This window comes from Nelumbo lutea, chromosome 6 (genome assembly GCF_056320005.1).
Source record: "Nelumbo lutea isolate HS-2025 chromosome 6, American lotus-T2T, whole genome shotgun sequence".
Lineage (NCBI taxonomy): Eukaryota > Viridiplantae > Streptophyta > Magnoliopsida > Proteales > Nelumbonaceae > Nelumbo > Nelumbo lutea.
In genome coordinates this window covers 63,769,988-63,791,066 of record NC_142689.1, presented here as the reverse complement: position 1 = coordinate 63,791,066, position 21,079 = coordinate 63,769,988, and the positions used below count along the sequence as shown (strand labels likewise).

At 36.6% G+C, this 21,079-nt stretch overlaps 1 long non-coding RNA gene across 1 annotated transcript; it reads right to left on the bottom strand.

Moving 5' to 3' along the window:
* Nucleotides 1-14,942: 14,942 nt before the first annotated feature.
* LOC148849246 (uncharacterized) lies at nucleotides 14,943-15,813 on the bottom strand. The gene is made up of 2 exons (XR_016101411.1): nucleotides 15,653-15,813; nucleotides 14,943-15,537 (listed from the first exon to the last, which is right to left on the bottom strand). It is a non-coding gene; the product is annotated as an uncharacterized LOC148849246 (long non-coding RNA).
* Between the last annotated feature and the right edge of the window lie 5,266 nt (nucleotides 15,814-21,079).

Here is a 21,079-nt window from a genome sequence, read left to right as displayed (position 1 = left end):
TGTCTTAGATATGGAAGGGCAGGAATCAAGAAGCCATCTTGGAAACAAAGTTGATAAGAGTTTCAAGGGCCTTGCTTATAAAGCTACAAGTAGAGCAATTGGTTCTAAATTTGGAGTAGATTGTAGTGTTGATCATATTAAGAATCATTTGAAGACTATAAAAAAAAAATCCACTTAAAAACTATTCTTAGTCAAAGTGGCTTTAATTGGAATGATCAAACACATACAATAGATGTTGAACCTAAAGTCTGGAATTCCTATGTTGAGGTATGTGATTTTATATAGTGTTTGGATTATGTTTCTTTTGTTATTATTTTCTAATGTGATGAGTTGATTTCTTTTTTCATAATCTCACTTAGAGGTGAGACAATATTGTAGGAAAAAAAATTGATAGCTACGATGATTTGGCACTTGTTTGTGGAAATGATCAATTTACTGGGAGTGGAGCTTTTACTGTAAAGGAATTGAACAGATGTGAAGCAATTTCAACCTCTGTGACTCATGGTACTGATAGTCAGGTTCCCACACCCTCGGATGACATTGATGATGAAATTGGAAATTCCTCACTACGAGCATGAGCAATAGATCCACCATCGTCATCAAAAGGGAAAGGGAAAGGGAAACTAGAAATTGAAGAAAAACTTGGAGAGGTTGTAGAAAACTTGGGAAAACTCGCAAAGGCTATTCAACGTGGATATGGCTTGTTTGATAGAGATACTCTCTTCCAAGATGTTATGAGCTTGAAGGGAATATCTACATCATTTTTGTTGAAGGCATTTGATTTTTTATTGGAGGACTAGTTTCATGCCTTGACATTTTATGCGATTATGCCAGAACTGAGGAAGGATTGGCGGATCATGAAGCTTGGAAGCCTATTCTGATGTTAGCCTTCCATAACTGATATGGGTCTATGAGTTTAACAACTTTTTACCTTATAGTTTGACATGATAATTTTGGTAATTTTTTTAATGGTTTGAACTATGTTTTATGAGCATTTTGTTTGATTGACTAGGCATGACAATTTTGCTATACTTTTATATAAATATTGATGTGCATTTTTTGTCCTTTTGGAATTAATATTAGTCAAAGAAATGGCTAAGTATGAGCATATTTTTCATATATAATAGTTGTGGGACCCATGATTATTAATTTTTCATATGTTTTCCTTATCTCGCCAAACAATGGAAAATTAATTTTCTTTACCTTTTGCATTGGTTAACCAAACAATGGATGGGGAAAATTTTTCTCTTCCCTACCCTTCCTTTTCTTTCCCTTCCCTTCCTTTCCTTCAAACCAAACATAGTCTAATAAACTCACATCTATTTCCCTCCACCTAATTCTCAATGTCAATGACAATTCGCCTTTGGCCCACACGATCATCACTTCATCAATTAGATGCAATTTTGCTTAATAACATGGTTTCCTACTGCGATTTACACAGTTTGCTTTGGTCACGCCTAAATTTAAATCTAAATTTAATAAATGGGAACTTAAACTCAAGGATGTGTGGTGTATGTAAATTTAATCATCAATTTCCATTCCTGGAAATTGTCTCCTTCCAATAGAGGTATTGAACTAAGGACTATGAAGTTAAGATTAACTGCCACAAAAATAAATAAATTATTAGATCAATTGTCAAACGAATTCAAGTCTACCTTTGGGCATCCAACCTAATTGCGTTGTGGCAAACCACTAAATGTGAAACTAGGTGTGGGTTGATTCAAGTATGAAGGTCCCATACCTTTGGGTATTTGAGGAGGTTTCTCCATTCCTAATTAGCACACGGCTATTTCCCTCCACCTAATTGTCAATGTCAAGACCATTCGACTTTGGGCCCGCATGATCATTGATTCGTCAATTAGATGCAATTTTGCAAATAACGTGGTTGCTTACTACGATTTATACTTAGGTTCTAGGTTTTTAAAACCGAGCAGATTCTTCCGGTCTTTGGGTCGGACGATCTGGCCATTTGAATTGAACGGACAGACCATTCTAACGAAAAATAAATTAAAAAAAAAAAAGAAAAAAATAAGAATTGGCCAAAATGTTGAACGGTTCAAATGGTTCTGATGAATCAATTTTTGGTGATATTTCAATTTTTTGTGCTAAATACCTCGTCATTTGGTCTGCTTCCAAGTGGTCGATGACTCAGAGGTCGAAGTGGAGAAATTTTGCTGAATGAGGACTGGGATGCTGAGCTGACCAGGCCGAGCTGGGGGCAGATTAGGTGCCGAGCTGGGCAAGTTAGGTGCAGAACTGACTGGGCCAAGCTGGGCAGGATAGGTGCCGAACTGGTTGGGCTGAGCTTCATATTAGGTGATGAGCTAACCTGAGGGCCGAGCTACCTATTAGGTGCCGAGCTAACCAAAGTGTCGAGTTGGCTGGTGGCAAGCTGAATTGATTGTTGAGCTTCGTAGTTCTTTAGAGACATGCGAGGAATCAATGTCAGAGGACCCGGGGTGGCTAACCGGGTGAGGTTGCTCCGATGCTTAAGTCATTACTCTCATAGTATACTGTGAGCTAAAAAACACAAAGTATGAGAGCTAGAATATGCTTACTTGCCCCCCTCATGTCATTGGGGTTGGTGCCTTTATATAGGCATGGTTTGGCATGGGCTTCCGAGAAGTCACCTAAGTGGTCCGAGATTTTCGAGAAGTCACCTAAGTGGTCCAAGATTCTCGGAGGCAACCGCCATGCACGTTGACCACCCTCCAAATAGTTCGGTACGTGGGCCAACTTCCAAGGTTCGTGGAAGTGTTGGGATATGCATGCCGAATTTTTCGGCGAGCACGTCTCGCAGGCCGCCAGGTCGGCGCCTGTGCCAAGTCGCCAGGCCGCCAGTTCGGCGCCTGTGCCAGGCTTTCAGCTCATGCCAGGGCCAGGCTTCCAGGTCGCACCTAGGCAAGGCTGCCAATTCGTGCCTGTGCCAAGCCGCCAGTTCGGCGCTTGGGCTAGGCCGCCAGGTCGCGCTTGTGCCAGGCCACCAGGTTGGCTCCCATGCTAGGCCACCAAGTTGTTGACTAAGTGGTTCTGGGTGTCACCTAGTTGTTCTGAGGTGCCATGTGTCACAATAACATTGGAGGGCCAAATCTACCCTCATCATTTGTCCCCCACTCCCGAGCTGAAAGCAACTCGGCGAAGGGAGTAGATTTGCTCCTTTTGGCCTGAAATGACTAATTTGATAAGCTCGTAAGTGTCGATTCAATTCCTTAGGCTCTCAGAGCGACTCGCAATCCACTCTCCTTACCCTTGATTTTGCCCATGCCGAAGAGGCGACTAAGTCTTATGTGGAGCCGAAGTCTTTGCCAATTCGGCACTTTAGCCCTTAGGCTCTAGGAGCGACTCGTAGTCCACTCTCCTTGATCTTTGATTTCGCCCATGCCGAAGAGGCGACTGGGTCTTATGTGGTACCGAAGTCTTTGCTAGTTCGGCACTTTAGCCCTTAGGCTCTAAGAGCGACTCGTAGTCCACTCTCCTTGATCTTCGATTTTGCCCATGCCGAAGAGGTAACTGGGTCTTACATGGTACCAAAGTCTTTTATTAGTTCGCCAGGTCGGTGCCCATGCCAGGCCGCCATGTCGGCGCCCGTGCCAGGTCACCAGGTCGCGCCTTAGAGCTATGGCTGCACTGCATCATCCTCGTTAGTGACGTCGGTTACCCACTCCTACAAGAAGCTACTAGGAGCTCGACCTACGAGGGCAGCACTACTGACTTTAGGTCACCAGCTCGCACGGGAGCCTTGGAAGGCTCGACCGGCAAGGGCGTCCATGCAGTCTGTTGGCCGCCTACTCCCGTGGAAGCCACGAAGAGCTCATCTTTGTAGAGGGTACCTCTCGAAAATGACTGATGAGGCTTTATCCGAGTTGAAATAAAGTTGGTAGAGCTGCTTAAGTCTGTTGGCCATCAACTTCCTGCATAGTCTTTGAGTTCATAAAAAATGGAAACTAGAAAGTGAGAGCTTTTAGTTTCTAAAAGGTGAGAACTTAGCTTTCTAGAAGAAGAGACTTAGCCTTTCGGAGGATGAGAACTTAGCTTTTTGTAGTGTTTCCCACAGACAATGCTAGTTGATGAATCAATTTTTTGTCATGTATCAAACTTTTTGTGCTAAGTACCTCGTCATTCGGTCTGCTTCCAAGTGGCCGATGACTCAGAGGCTGAAGTGGTTAACTTTTGCTGAATGAGGATTGGGATGCTAAGCTAACCAAGCTGAGCTGGGGGCAGATTAGGTGCCGAATGAGAATAATAGATTCATATCATGCTGTTTTTGTTGTTTTTTTTTTTATCTTTATGTGTGAAGAATGAATGAACCCGACATTGAAAATGCAAGCAATTCTGAAGATATCAATGAAACATCTATGGCATCGAGTTCTAATTGAATGAGGACTAGATCTAAAGCTTGGAAATACTTTAAAAGAAATAAGATTTTGGATTCTGGGGAGGAGAAAGTTGTTTGTATATATTGCGGAAAACAATATATGGGAGGAAGTAGTAAAGGGACAAGCCACTTGTTGAGTCATTTACCAAGATGTCCTAAAATGAAGGAAATGTGCACTGGTGAACAACAAGCTGAAGTGGAGATTAAATTTGACAAATATAGGAGCAGAATGGACTTAGTGAAGATGATAATGAAGCATGGGCGTCATTTAGGTTTGTTTCTGGAAATACAATAAAGAATGATGCCATGAAGATTTACTTGGATGAAAATGAGAAGTTGTACAAATACTTTGATGCTTTGGATTGTCGGATCAGCTTAACCATTGATATGTGGACTTTGGAACAGAATTTGGGGTATTGTTATTTAACAGCACATTTTATAGATGATGGATGAAAATACTCTATATGAAGTTGTTATGGAGAGGTTGTTGACTTGGAACATTGATAAAAAAATATGTTCTATAACAGTTGACAATGCCTTTAACAATGATGTTATGGTTAGGGAGCTCAAGAATCGACTTTGTGTTAAGGGTTTGCTCCCATTGAATGATGACTTCTTTCATGTGAGATGTGCTGCTCATCTTGAATTTTATTGTTCAAGATGGGTTGAAAGAAATATCACCATTGTTTACTTAAATCTTATTGTTCAAGAAGCAAAAATTTGACAATACAAGAAGCCAAACAAAAGTATAGCATAAGAGAGGGGTGGTTGTTGATTGTCCAACATGATGGAACTCTACATATGATATATTGGACATAGCTTTATAGTTGAAGGAAGCATTTTGTCGACTAGCCAAGTTCGATTATGACTGTAAGGATCTACCATCTGATGGGGAATGGGAGATGGGGGCAATGGTACGGAATTGTTTGCAAGTTTTTTACATCTGCACAAAAATCTTTTCAAGTATTACTTCCCCAACCTCAAATGTATTTTTCCCAATATTTGTACAATCAAGCTTCTGTTGCTTCAATGGCTAGATAATGAACATGAGTATGTTCGTTCAATGGGAAATAAATTGAAGCAAAAATTTGATAAATATTGGGATGAACGTGCTTTGGTGCTTGCGTTTGCAGCTGTATTTGATCCCAGGTTTAAGATAAAGATTGTAACATATTACTACAATCTCATTTATGGAGAGACTATTAAAAAAAATGTCACAAGAGTTAAAGAGGCAATGAATGACCTATATTCAGAGTATGTGGGTTTTGATACAGAGGATAGGTCACTTGTAGGCTCTAGTATTGCATCTCAGCCATTGAGGATTCATGGTGTTGTTGATTTTTTGAGCAGTTTTGATCAGTGGTTGACTGAAGAGCATCAGGAATGTTATCTAGGGACTCAAAAGTCAGAGTTGGATTTTTATCTTGCAAAAAAAATTATTTCCTAGAGGTGAAGATTTTGATATTTTGAGATTCTAGCGAGTTGATGGTCCCAAGTTTCCGAAACTCTCTAGATTGGCATGTGATATTTTGGAAATTCCAATATCTACTGTAGCATCTGAGGGAACATTCAGTACTGGGGGTAGAATAGTGGATTAGTATCGTACTTCATTACTTATAGAAATAGTGGAGGCTCTAGTTTGTGGGCAAGACTAGTTAGAAGCTCCAATTGCAAAAAGTAAGTTAAAAATTGGATCTTAAAGCAGTTGTTCTCTCTCCTATATGTTTCTATTTGTTTATATGTTTTTGTTGGTAATATGTGTTTTTTGTCGTGCATTATTATGTTTTGGAATTGGATCTTGAAGCAGCTAATACTTCTCATGTATGTGTGGCTTCTACAACTGACACTAACCGAACATGTAAATTATGACAAATGATCTACAATTAGTTTATTTGATTTGCAAAATATTCGTGTTTCAGGATATTGGAGCATATGCCAAGCATCTAGGTTGGACATTTTTGCTTTAAATTTTGGTGTAAGGATTTCCACTAGTGTAAATGAATGAGAGTTCAAATATTCCAAGTGTAAATCTTGGTTAATTTTGCTTTAAATTTGATGTCTGATTATCTATTTGTCAAAAATAGTTTGTAGACAATTGTTGCACCCACAACACCCACCTAATCTTACTATGCTTTGTTGGGCTTAAGCTTTCTCTAAAATTGTTGCATGTAAATTCTACTTTCTAAAGCAAAATGTCCATGAAGCAACAAGGTGTTAGATCTGTAGGACCCAAATTCAGATTTGGATCAACAAGGTGTTAGATCCAACATCAGATCAAACTCAACCCAGTTCTCATCTTTATGATGGAACGAAGTTTGAATAGGGACAGAAGTTGTAGACAGAAGAACAAGAGAATGTAACAAAGGGAACTAGATGAAGAGGCAATGTGAGAGGGGATTAAAATGATGGCATTCTTTGTTCTACAGTTTGGATGGGATTGGGTTTGCTACAAGTTGGTATTTTCAGGTTGGGGGTTACCCCTCTTAGTTGGGTAATTTATCACTATTTGCAGTTGGTAGTAGGCTTGCCTCTTGTCTCAGTCTTAAGTTTGGGGCTTGTGGTGTTCTTGTAAATTGTGAATTATGTGTTGCTTTTCTAGGCTCTATCTTTTTGGTCATTGCTCTGGTATAAATCGTGTATTCTTTCCCTTTTTTGTTGATTTTTTTAAATAAATTTCCTTTTACCAACAAAAAGTTAAACTAATATTTTTAGGGTTCCCAGGGGAGGGGTGGTTGATGATTCTTATTTCAAAAAATTTCCAATACATATTATATGATGTGTAAAACTAGTAGATGGTTGATTTTGGCACATTCTGACATTGAACTCCAACATCAGTCAAGAGTCAAACAAATACACATAGCAAGTACCAGGGTCAGTAAAGAAATTTGAAGTTTAACTTGGTTATTAGTCAACCAAAATGCTCTCCTACCACTTCACAAAATGGGCTACTAACTCAGCCCATCACTAGATAAGTTTATTTTTTCTTTTCTGGGGGATGTCCAAAAAGAACAAAATCCAGACATTCTGGTACAATCCAATGCATATAGAAGACTATAGTCTAGTGACAAGCTGGTACAATTCAAGGGAACAACTTCAACATGAATCTAGTGACAAGCTGCTAATTGGTTTCTCTGAGGTTTTATTGCAGATTAGGATGATATTAAATAGATTTGGATGGTGATCTCTATTTCTAAAACCGTGAGACTTTTTGCAGAATTCTTCAAAATCAGTTTCGCCCTGCATATGATGACAAATGTTGGCTCCTATGTTCAAGTCTTGGATCTACAATTCATTATTCCTCACTACTGTTAATGAGTTGTATCTGTTCCGGATCAGTGTAGATCTGGTCCTGAACCAATGAATAAATAGCAGAATCAGTTCCAAAGCACCAGTTCAAATTTCTCTTTATCTTTTAATCATGGTCTTTTTGTTAGTAGAAAACATGTATAACTTCAATATTCATGTCCTGATCCTCCATAGGAACTATACTAAGTAAAGAAATTTACTTGTTTAAATTAAGTTGCATTGCTGAGATATTGCATCAATTACATGAACTCATTGAACTTATTGGTTTCAACTTTCAGTTCATTCAGTGTGCAGGTAACAGGACTTCCAGGGAATCCCACTCATCTTCTATCAAGCGGTTGAAGACAAGTCTATGTAGTTCTTATCTGTGTTGTGAGCTGAAATTGTGGATCTTCTCATTGGATTGGAAGTGTGTTTTATCATGTGACCAATATTTGCAGTTGACATGGACATGTTTAATGGAAGCTCCATGCTTTGTATCTTTATATCCTGTAGATTCTCTTTTTTTTTTTTTTTTTGACAAGTATGGATTCTTTGTTCTTTCCAGGCTACGGTATACTGAAATTATATCTTGTAGTTCTTGTTTAATGCCATGAAAGTTTGCATTAAAGCTTCCCTTTCTGCATTTAGTATCCAGTATCCTTATGACTATCAGTTGGACAGAACATGAACACAAAACAAAGTCCTTTAATCTAGTTAATCTTTAAGAATGTGACACTCCCAAAATCTACCATCATTTGTGGTTGTGGGTGGATGGATGCTTCAGGCTTCAACAAGTATCCAGATGTGGCAACCTGGTTATACTATAACTGAACAATGTGTTAGATTGTGAGGTATTTCTGCTTATGCTTTTCCCTATGGTCTTTGCATACTTGGTAGATGTTGGATGCAATCAATCTAGTTATGCAAGTGGTTCTTCACTTGAGAGAAGTGATGAGCTTTGTAGATATAGGACAATTAGTAGGGACGGGAAAAACAATATGGATAAGATATATCGGTAAGGGCTAAAATTTGAGATAATGGATTTTATATATTTGTGGAAATTTTAGTATATTTCTACATTTTTTTTAATATTTTTTGGGCTTTCATGTAAATTTTAAAGTTTCATTTAGTTTGGACTGGATTGGGTCCAATGCGGTCCATTTGCATTTCAATCCATTTGGAAATGGACCAATGATGGACTGGATCGGATTGGACCAAATCCAGTCCAATTACAGCCCTAAACCACCATACGTGAGTGAGCATGTATTCTTAAATATTTTCTATTATTATTTTATGGACCACAAAACTTACTTCAGCCCAGAACATTCACAATTAAATTGTAATGGGCCGTTACACCATTTCAGCCCAAGAGTGTGCATTTAAACACAAAAATGGACCTCACCAAATTGTTACAGCAATTCAGCCATCCCTTTGCAATTGAAACTTATGGGCTCAAATGAGTTTAATGATGTAAACCAAGCTGCATCCATCAAAGTAATAATAGAATATTTAAGGCAATTCAATTTTACCAACATTAGTATTATACATTTCTCACGTAAACAACAACCAAAAAGCTACAACAAGGATGCCTTTAAGATTTTGCCATCTACAATTAAAGTATATAAATAAACCTAAAATTACATCAACAAAGAACAATATACAGGGAAATGATCTTCTTGCAAATACAACTTTAAATCAGGCCATGTCTTGGAATGCACATCATCAAAACCCATTAACTAATTTGTTGTATCTAAGCTAAGTGATACACTCAACAATTAATAAAATTAGGAGGAAATCTCAGTCCATCGTTGGCCTTCTAATCAATCCAACCGTGGTCCAAGCAATGGTATGCAAGGACCGGCTTTGATACCACTATTGGTTGACTAAATGTCAACAAAACTTGCACCAAGTAATAACAGTAAACAAAACAATGACCATACCTGCAGTGCCCATTATTCAAACGATCCTCCTTTCTAACTTTGGTAAATTTCTCCTTCTGCTTGTGGACTCTTTTTATATGAGCTAATAGTCTTGCATTATTTTGCAAGTTTTCTATTCTCTCTTAATAGAGTTTGTACTTGCTCTAGTACAGGACTAGAGAGGCTAGAGCCTAGTCTCCCTTTTTTTACAATCTTTGGTGGTAAGAATAAGAATGAATGCCTATTCCTAGAAGAAAATTCTAAAAGGAAGGGACTCTATCCACCTATTTTGTAGGTAGTTCCCCCCCCCCCCCCCACATCAAGGAACCTCCTCTATTATAGTCTATTTAGAATCAACCACATTACCTATTTGGCTCAACCACTCCCCACTCTCTCTTATCCTTATCCTCCTAAATAGAATTTTAAATGTAAAAGTTAGATAATAATAAGGAGGTTGAGAGATTCTAGGGCCTTGTAATTTTTACTCAACCAAAATGGGAGTCCGTCCTTAGGTTAGAAACCCCAATGACCACAATGATGCACCATGACTTTATGGTCCCACACTCTAACAATCTCCTACTTGGCCCAAGTGTTAGAGCTCATGGTGATTCTCAAAACTCACTTAGGTAATTACTTATATAAACTCAAATCATGGCGGTCTCTCCTAAAAGTGGAGTTTCCATCCATGCATCATGATGTTTACACTTGTAACCCTCAGTGTAGTGGATTATATACACTGGTGCTAACTATGTTTTTGTACCTGTCTATTACTATAATGTGCACGCATTAGTTAGTTGCAGGACTACAAGAACGGGAAAATTAATTAAACAAATATGTCACCCTATTGAATCCGTAAAAGAACTAACAATTTCCATGCTTTTAACATGGCCAATAAAATCATTAGATCTGTAGTCATGAGTTCAGTTCTTGTATGCTGAATAATGTGTTGCTGTTCAGGCACTTTGTCATTGACTCTGAGTACTTTAAGTCAGTGTGTTTACTTTGACTAGTACTTTTGTTGTTTTTTGAAAGAACACGTCCGCAGATTGTCACAGAATTGCACATAGTCGAGCACTAAGACACCAAGTCCTGTGATAAAATTCTTCAATCAAATTTCATTCTGCTTCCATCGTAGATAATGCCTTAAGATTTTGCTTAGTACTTTCCCATGACATAGGTACTCCAACAAATAGAAAAACATATTCTGGTGACAAGGCTTTACTATTGGGGAACCCAACAAAATCAGAGTCAGTAAAAGCGAACCGTTCTAGTTTGTCTACTTTTCTAAAGTAAGCAAATGGTCCTTAGTTACTTGTAAATGTATGAATAACTTTTTGGCCACTCTCCAATGTTCTCTACGTGGATTGCTTTGAAACCTACCCAACACTCATACTGTGAAAGCAATATATGATCTTGTACACACTTGTTCATCCACGAGACTCCCAACTGCATATGCATAAGGAACTTTCTCCATGTCTTTCTTTTCATATTGGGTTTTTGGGCAACTATTTATGATGGGAAGCTTGCTTCAAACCATATATTGACATGTTTAATCTATACACCAAATGTTCATTTCCTTTAGTTATGAAACCCTCTGGTTGATTCATGTATCTCCTCTTTAAGTTGCCCATTTAGAAAAGTTGTTTTTACATCCATCTAATGTAATTCTATATCATAGTGCGCTACTAAAGCTATTATGATTCGTAATGAGTCCTTTGAAAATGGAGAGAAGGTTTTATTATAATCCACTCCTTTCTCCATGTTATATCATTTTACCACCAATTTGGCTTTGTACCTCTCTACTATATAAGCAGGATTCCATTTCGTTTTAAATATCCATTTACATGGAATTGTTCTTTTTCCAACTGGCAGAGGTACAAGCTCCTATACTCCATTTGTGGCCATGGCCTGTAGCTCACTTTTCATGGCTTCAAGCTAAAGCATAGTCTGAACCATTCATGGCTTCTGGAAAGGTTAGTGGGTCATCCTTGACGCCTATGTCATAGTCTATTTCTTGGATATACACACAGTCTGGAAATGTGGTGCTTCTCCTTATTCTAGAAGATTTATGAAAAGGTACTAGCCCTTCAGGTTCAGAAATGATTTCTTGAACCTCATCAATAGGCTCACTTGTTTGATCATTTTCAATGGTCTCAGCCAGTGTTACTTCCCCCATGACTGAGGAGTTGTTGTTTCATTTCTTGTATAGGTAAAACATGATTTGTACATGCAACAACACTTGTCCCACTTAGTTGAGCTTCAAGGAATTCTCTCTCACTTTCTTCGTGATTCTCTAAAAATTTAGCATTCCTGGCTTCTACCACTCTTAAGGCATTATTAATATAATAAAACCCGTATCATCTTACCATAGCCGGACATTGGCAACATTTCACCATGATGTTATACATAAGTTTTGTGGCCAGTACATCTAAGCCCATGCAGGATGCAACTTCTCTCCCTCTAGGTGACCCTACCTTAATGAATAATGATGCTCGCTTTTGATATTTATAATGGACTGGGCTCTTATTTTCTGGATTTGAAGAATTCATAGTGGCAAGAAAATGGCAAGTGGGTTGAGCTACAATCCCAACCCATTTAGCCGGTCTACCCAATTACATTTACAATTACATACACCCTATAATGTATGAGTGTGATTAGTATGGAATTTGGATTTGTGGAACCAATGACAATGCCCTATCTCAGCCATATAAATGTTAACCAAGAGAGTGATTGGTTTTAGGTCATATGCATTTAATGAAATGGTGTGGGGCATTATCATTGGTTGCCCAGCAACATAGCCATTGCGGCCGTTCAACTGACGTGGTTTTGTGAGTACGACTCAATCAACATACCTGCTCTAAACCAATCCAACCATCAGCATTTAGAAAAGGAGTGGATTCACATCATAAATCAGATACAAGTTGGATTTCCTTAATCCGATAAAATCCAAATGTGGACAAGGGGATACAATTTGCAACCCTAATTTTTGGTGGATTTATGGTGAGCTATAATATAACTTTGATCAATATAAGTTTTGCAAGGTACGGTCATGGAGCCCTTAAAAGTAAAAATTAAAAGATAAACCATATATACAGATTTTTATGCAAATATACAATGTTAAATGTTATGAGGTATTATCTTTTGTCCCTTTGTGATTGAAAAGTCTATTATATAGAAGGCTTGTGCTGCTTTAGCACATTAAGGGGCCATTGCTTGGGAGTTGGGACCATCCTTGGGTAATGGCCTTTTAAGGGGTATTCATCAATAAAAGTACGTATTTTTTTTGTTGGTTCTTTAATTAAAACGTCTGGTCTTATTTGGTTTGGACAGTTTGTGGAATTCTCAAATTCCCAAAACAGACATATGATGCAAGTGTTGTAATCCATATGTAATTCTTACATAGAAACTTCTTGGGTTGTTTTCGTGTTTGGTTTATCAGAAAATAGGAAAGAAACAGAAATTTGAGGGGAAGTTGTTTAAGGAAATTCATTGGAAGGAACATGATGTAATTAGGTTCTATCATAAACCATAGCTTTAAATTCAGGGTCATTTATTTACTAAGATTTATCTTATAGTTTTTATTTTATTATAACACCCCTTATAGTTTGCAACCAATTTACTTAATTGACCTTTTGTCAAGCGTAATTTATATTATCGTCTAGAAATGATTAAATTACCATCTAAATCAAATAGAAAATGCTTGAGGGCAGGGACCTGTGGTTGCTTATTCTGAAAGTACCCGTATCACTTCATATTAAACTTTTAGAAAGAAACAATGTTTGATTTAAGCAAAATGAAGAAGAGAGAATGGAGTGGTTGCCTTTGTTTTACTAGGGGTAAGAACGATATTTAATGGAGCCAAATACTATTATCTACGAATTTTATACAAGTACCACAACTCATCAAAATGTATATAATCTCTTGATAGATAATGTATATAATTTGATCTACTAAAACATTTACCCAAGATAAATTCCTAATTTCCTTTACATTTAGCAAACTTGACTCAAGTTTTAAAACAGTGCACAATTTCCCCAAAGCCTTTCTCTTGTGGCCGAAAGTTTACATGGTTTGCAGCAAAGATGAACAATCTTATGCGGGTAATGTCAGCCCTATACATCCTTGCATTTTAAGTTAATTTTAATGCCCATGCTGCCATAATAGAATATGTTACCTTCCTTGCTAAGTCTTTCCAAAATATTAAAATAGATAATGAATTCCTAATCTTTGTAAGATTTACCCTATTTTCCTACTAAATTTGTGACGTTTTTAATCACCCTATCCCCACATCAAGGCTACAATGTGATCTCTTGCAATTTTAAACTTAGCATATACATTGAAAAATAGAAGGTTTGCTTATAATTCAAGAAAACCTAATAAATAATGGCTCAGGAACATGTGGCAATGGCTTTGGCTGAAAATGAGGGTGATAAAGAAAACACGAGGGTCCTCAACTACAGTGTCATATGGGAGATTCCAAGGTTTTCACAACTTCTCTAAATAACTGGCTTTGCAAATAATCCATTTCTCTATTTAATTATTTAAGCTTTACATATATATATATATATATATATATATATATATGTAAGATTTTCTAACCCCCAGCTATGCACATATTCACTATAATTAACATCTTAAGATGAGATGTTCTCATATAAAGAGAGTATTTTAGAAAATAAATTAAGGATTCGCTTGGTTCACAGTCAGAATCGGAATCGAATTTCTTTGGAATCGGGATTAGAATGGACTGTTCTCATAGTCTGTTTGATTTATTCAGACAGGAATATGAATAAGAATTGGAATCAGCAGGAATGAGATTTAGTTCCCAAGGGGAAAGGCAGGGAATGGCCATTCCCTCAAATGGAGGAATGTCATTCCAATAAAAATGGGAATTAGATTCCGATACTGCCCAACCAAACAGTTGGAATCAGAATAGTCCATTCTGATTCCAATTCCAGACCTCTATTCTTGCAAATCAAACTGGGCGTAAAGGTAATTCACAAAGCTCTTTCATAGGACATGTACAAAGTAATTAGATAACTACCACAAAGTTTTCATGTAAGGGACATGAGCACTCTTTCTTTAATATATTTGATAGGTTGGGTTAATTTCCTTAATTTGGAAAAGCTTGCTCATTTATGATTTTTATCTCTTCAGTAAATGGAAAAAAAAAATAATGTTGTTAAAATTTGTCAAAAGCACATTACCAAGAAAAAATTAATATAAAAAAGAGCGTGTGGACTGTCTTAATTATAATGGTAAAGACATAGAGTAGGGTAAATTTTTTAAACTATCCCCCCTTATTATTTGAAAATTGGCTATCATTACCATGGACTAATATTTCCCTTACTCGGTTAACATAAAGGCAAAAAAGACTGTTTCACCTTTATTCTTCTTTAAATTTTTAAAATAAAACAGGAAAAATAAGGAAAAGAAATGAACTCAGCACTTATATCCCTATCATTTTTGCACCTAAAAACAGAAACAATGAAAACCCCCTGATCTGTACAGATTTGATGGCGGATAAAGCAAAGAGAGGCCTTACTTACGAGAGCTGAACACTGTGAACCACGGGTGTGGATTTGATGAACACCAAGATAATAACGAGAGTAAACTTACCTTATGTAGCCTGATACGGAGAATTAAAGCCCTATAACAACTCGCCGACTCAGTCACAGAGCGCCGAGCAGAAGATAAAAATCAATCTGCAGCTAAGGTGGCCTCCGCTCCGCTCCGCTGCAACTTCAGTCTGAAACCGGTCTGCAACCTGTAATTTCTGCTCCGCTGCAACTTCCTCCGCCACCATGTACCTGATCAGGAATTGTCGTTCAACTTGTAACTTCCGATTTCATGTAGTTGGTAGTTTGAGCTGTGGATTTGAGAGAGAGAGGAGATCGGAGACTCTTTGTTCTCCAATGCTCGGACTTGTATTGCAGCTGCTCAAATATCTGTTCTCTGAAAGAAGAAAGAGAAGTGGAAGGAGAGAAAGAGAGGAAGAGTGAGAATGAGATCGGAGAGAGGACTTGCGGTCGCCGTCCTCGTTGCAAGATTAAAAAGATGAAGTGCGGACTTGTACTGTAGCTGCTCAACAGTCGCCGCCCTGTCTTTGGTCTCTGTGTCGGACTGAAAACCGCTCTTCTCGTTCCATGCGCATGCTCCTCGACTTGGTCGTCCGTTTCATAAAGAAGGGGAGAGAGACAACAGAGAGAGGCGGAGGGGGAGGTTGAGAATGGGGTTCAAGCCTCATGCGACGAGGGTAATATTGGATTTTAAAAAAAATTATAGGTCACGTGGGATCACATGTGCATAAATTGTAATGAAGCATTAATGAATGTTAACACAAGGGTAGAGTTTATCAATTATCAGAAACAATAGGGATACTGTTAGTCAATTAGTTAAATCATAAAGATAATTTAAAAATTTTACCCTTAATCAAATACTTAAAATAAAAACAACCAAGGAGCATGTATACATGCTTGTGGCTACAAAAATAATGAATAAAATTTAAATGTACATGCAAAGAACCATTCAAACTAAAAGCTTAAGCTGTCAATGTGAAGTTCTTGAATATGTTTTTTTATTCTTTAATATACCCCCTTATGTGAAATGTCATCATACTTGAAGCATAGATAAGCACAGACCCACCCATAGTTTCTGCTGAAATTTAATTAATTAAAATGAGAGCGATAATGATCTCAAACACTAGATTACTTGGTCAAATCGACTCTGATACTAAATCGACGAATCATTCAACCTAAAAACTTAAACTGTTAGGTAAAGTTCTTGAATAGACTTTAAGCCTAATTTGCTATTGTGAAAACTAGGGTAAAAATAAACAGAATTTTCTTTTTTGTACTTTATTACATACAAGAAACTAGGGCTTTCTGTTCCAGAGAGCAGGAATTCGATTTCTTGTTCCTGAAGAATAACAAAGGCATTAGGCAAATTATTCCCCAAGAAAACATTTTTGTTCTAGTAAAAACAACATTTGAATAGTCAAATCAATAGGTTATAATGTCTACTACACCAAACCAAAACAGAGGTTTGAAAACAATTGATGAAGGGTAAACAATGAAAAGATAGAATATTGGTTGAGATGGAAAAAATTTTGGAAATAATAGACAATAAAATAGATTCGGTGTTACCTGGACAGGTTGTCAAAGGGATAGAAGATGAAGAAGGTGAAACGTTCCCTAGTGTCATCGGTGAAAAAGAAGGTTGTGAGTGGAACAAGAAATAGGCGGTTGTAAGGTGTTGATTTAGGCCCTGTTTGGCAATTCACTCAATAAGAGGGAAAGAAAACAAAACATGGCACATCGATGGTGTGACCTGGTGTGTCATGTATAGTTGGAGAAGAAGAAGGCGATGCCAATGGAGTAAGAGGAAGAAGGAAGAAGGTGGTCTGTTGAGAGGCTAGGGTTTATGGGCTGCATGAGATTTTTGTGCTTTTACTAAAATAACCCTATTTACACAATGCATTTCTCAATTCTGCATCCATGAGAAATGATAAAATCCCCATTTCTTATGCTCAGTTTGAAAATATTATAAATGCAAATATGTATACTACATATTTACCATTTTTCGGTTCATGAATGCGAATATGGTTCATATTTTAAACCGTTTTTGCATTCATCACGTTTGTTTGAAATCGGTGCAAAGGTGTGGTCCCATCATTAACTGCTCCAACCATCTTATGCTCCAATGCCTCAAATTTAGTCAAAAAGTTAATTATCAAATGAATACAAATTTGTATCCAAAAAATAGGTATAGTAATGCTCTCTTTTTAAACAAATGCTCGTAAACGCGAATCAGGATTCATAAATACCCCAGTTCGGTGTTTGTATCACAAACAAACGCAGCTTTAGGAAACACGTTTTCTTATTCTATAAGAATGTGGGGCACAAGTTATTTCATGCGTTATTTCTGTACCAAACATATTCATGTTCCACGAGAACACCAAAAACGTTATAGTGGAACAATGCCAAATGGGGCCTACCAACGTTACTATAAGCATTTAGGCATACATATATAGCAATCCAAATAAGCCCACTGTTCTTCCCTTTGTTATGTTATATATAATTAGGGAAATACAGATAATAATTAATAGTTTTCACTCTAAATGATTAGTATAGATGAAGAGAGAGGTTTATATTTATTCCAATGCATCCTCATGCACGCAATAGCTCGAAAATCTGAGGTTCAATTGACTTCTGATCTAAATAAAATTCAAGTCCTATTATATTTTAATATATAAATGTTATATAATTATATTTAAAATTATAAAAAATATATAGTTCTATATATAATATTATATATAAATTTATCTATAATAAATTTAATATATTATCTTTATATTAATTTATTATATATAAAAGTTGAAAAGTAATAAACTTTTTAATTTTTTATATTTAAAAAATTAAAATAGGATCGGGTTAAATTCAAATCCAGCCCGAATCCATTAGGTTAAATTTGAAAGGAATACAATACAAATATGTGAATTTAAATCATCCCCCACAAAATTGCTCCCCATAATAATATCCCACAGCACATCCCGCCATGTATGGAGAACATCTTCCTATGATATACCAGAAGTGGTGATGCCATCACTTGGAGATATTACCAATACACAGCGGGGATGTGCTGGGGGAGCTGATTTGATCTAGTGCAAAAACTTAATAGTTTGCATTATTTTGTGCGTTATTTATACCATACACATTTATACTCAGATTTGAATTCGAACCCAAGATCTTTAAATCCAATCGGGTTTTGGATCGGATTCATATACAAACTTTCAAATGGATTCGGATTTTTCTAAATCTCATTCCTCACATCTCTCCATGGTTTCTCATTCTCATTTGTCCCCCGCCTCCCGTCTCAATTGTTGGTCCCACTCCGGCACCATGCATGGCACAACGCCCTTTGCTGCTTTGGCCTCCAGTACAAGGCAAGTCTTATTTAAATTTCTTTTCCATGCCTTAAACCATATCTACCTCTCTCTCTCTCTCTCCCTCTATCTATATATAGAGAGAGAGGGGAGAGGGGGAAAGTATCAAGAAGCGATAAATTGTTAATGCTGGGCACTTTTTTAGAAAGAATGTATTTAAATGAGGCAATTTATGGTGTAATAATTGCAGTTTAGGTGTGTCCATCGTCCAATGTGCTCACATTGCTGCAATTCAATAAACTTATATAATATAATGCTAAGTTTGGGTTGTTGTTAAAAAATAATAGCATATATGCAGTTGTTAATAACATGGAAGTAAATCTTTCCATATGTTAATAAATCAGCAACCATTGCTTATTTATATATCTTTAAGAACTTAAGGGTCTGTTTGGCTTATAGTTGAAATTAGAATAGGAATTGGAATTGGAATGATTTATTTTCATATTTTGATTCATATAGGAATCAGAATTAGAATTAAAATAAACCGGAATGAGATTTCATTCTCAGAGGAAGGAATGGTGATTCCTTCAAATAGAAGAATGCCATTCCAATAAGAATGGGAATGGGATTTTTATTCTGTCCAACCAAACAGTTAGAATTGGAAAGACCCTTTCCTTTCTGATTCCAGTTCCAAACCCCTACTCCCATGAACCAAATGAGCCCTAAGTTTGAAATTTTTCATGTCACTAAAATGTACCACTAAGATGTATATGCAATAATTGATTATTGCCCTAAAATCTTTACACATGTTTGAATGATTATTGTTGTTGTGATTCTTGTCAATGGCCACAATGGTTGTTAAATAAATCCAAATTTTCAATTAATCAATTTTTTGGTACATGATCAGGCCCTCTTATTACCTCATCTAGGGATTCGGAGAGGGGAATTGCTTGTTGATGCTCCACTAGTTGAGAGTCCAGATTTCATGACCACAAAATGCTGGGATCTTAATTACCCAAGAAGAAATATTTGGATTTTATAGCCATGTATTGGGAACATTTTTTATACTTTTTTTATAATTCATAGGCCTTATGTACAACAGTGATGTATTGTGGCCCTGATGTGACTAGAATTTTTGTGATCAATAGAAATTAATGTTTTAAAAACCAACTTCAAGGTTGAACTGTTTTTCCCTTTTGAGTCATAGGTCAATAGTTCAAACTATCTAGGTCAAATGGGTCAAACTCAATACAAAGTTATAGCCATGCATATAAATTGTAACTTATAAACGGTAACTCATTGACTGAGTCGAATGGATCAATAGTTCAACATCTTGCGTTGAATGGGTTTTTACCAAATCAACGATTTTTTAGCTACTAACAGATTTGATGTTGATCTAAATCAGAATTATGACCAGGTGATGATTTTCTCAATCTAATCGGTCAATGACAGTTTGTAAACATTACTTGGCATCACTCAGGATTAGGAGGTTTGGGATCAAGCTCTCTGTGGTAAGGCCAATGGGTCCTCATAGGCACCCTACTCTATGTCCAACAACCAACATGTGTACCGTTTAATACAGGAAAAAAAAAAAAAAAAAAGCAAAGTTCTCAAGCAAATGACAAGTGTGAGAATGCCGGTTCAAGTTTATGAACCACCACTTTTGTCCTAAAAATGTCAAAATTTTCTAATCAATTTTAAGCAATGTATAGATAGTCTACCCTCCCAAAACCTTATATATAGAGCTGTCAATTGGACTGGATTTGGTCTAATTCGATCCAGTTCAATGTGAATTTATTATAAATGGATTAGGTCCAATCCAGTCCAATGAATATTTGGGATCATTTTGGACCAGTCCAATTCAATGTCTGGACTATCCAATCTGTTCAAATTCGTTTTGATTTAGATTGGTTTCAATCCAAACCTGGTCCATTGACACCTATATTCTTATCTTATATCAATGGATCAGATATTGGCTTAATACAACCTAATCCAATATAAATTTATTACAGACGGACCAGGTCCAATCCAATCTAATAAATATTTTGGACTGGATTGGTCCAATCCAATATGTCTTGCTGGTCCATCCAAATTAATTTTGGACTGGACATGGTTCAATCCAAAACCAATCCATTGACACCCTTATATATAGGCAGGACCACCATTGATCATTGAGTTCTTGTGGCCCTTTTCATCATTAAGACTCGGTTTGGAAGGAGTACAAATGCAAATATGTACGGTGTAAATACAAATAAAATACACAATTTTGCACTCTACATCTGTATTTGTATTCCTTCCAAACTAAGCCTAATGGAATTTTAGGGATTATGCAGATGGACGTGATACTTTTGATGACAATATAAATTGGTTATTAACTCTTAGCTCATTAAATAATTTTATTATATGCTTTAATTATTTCAACTATCAATAATATTTTGATAAGCATGATAATTCATATTCTAAGAAAATATGTATACTTAAGCACTCACCATGAGTTTTCTGCATTTCTCTTGAACTCACCACAACTTTTCAAAATGTCTAAAACACACCATGTCACTAACTTGACGTTAAACAGACCAATGGGTGTTAATATATTACTATTTTAACCTTCAT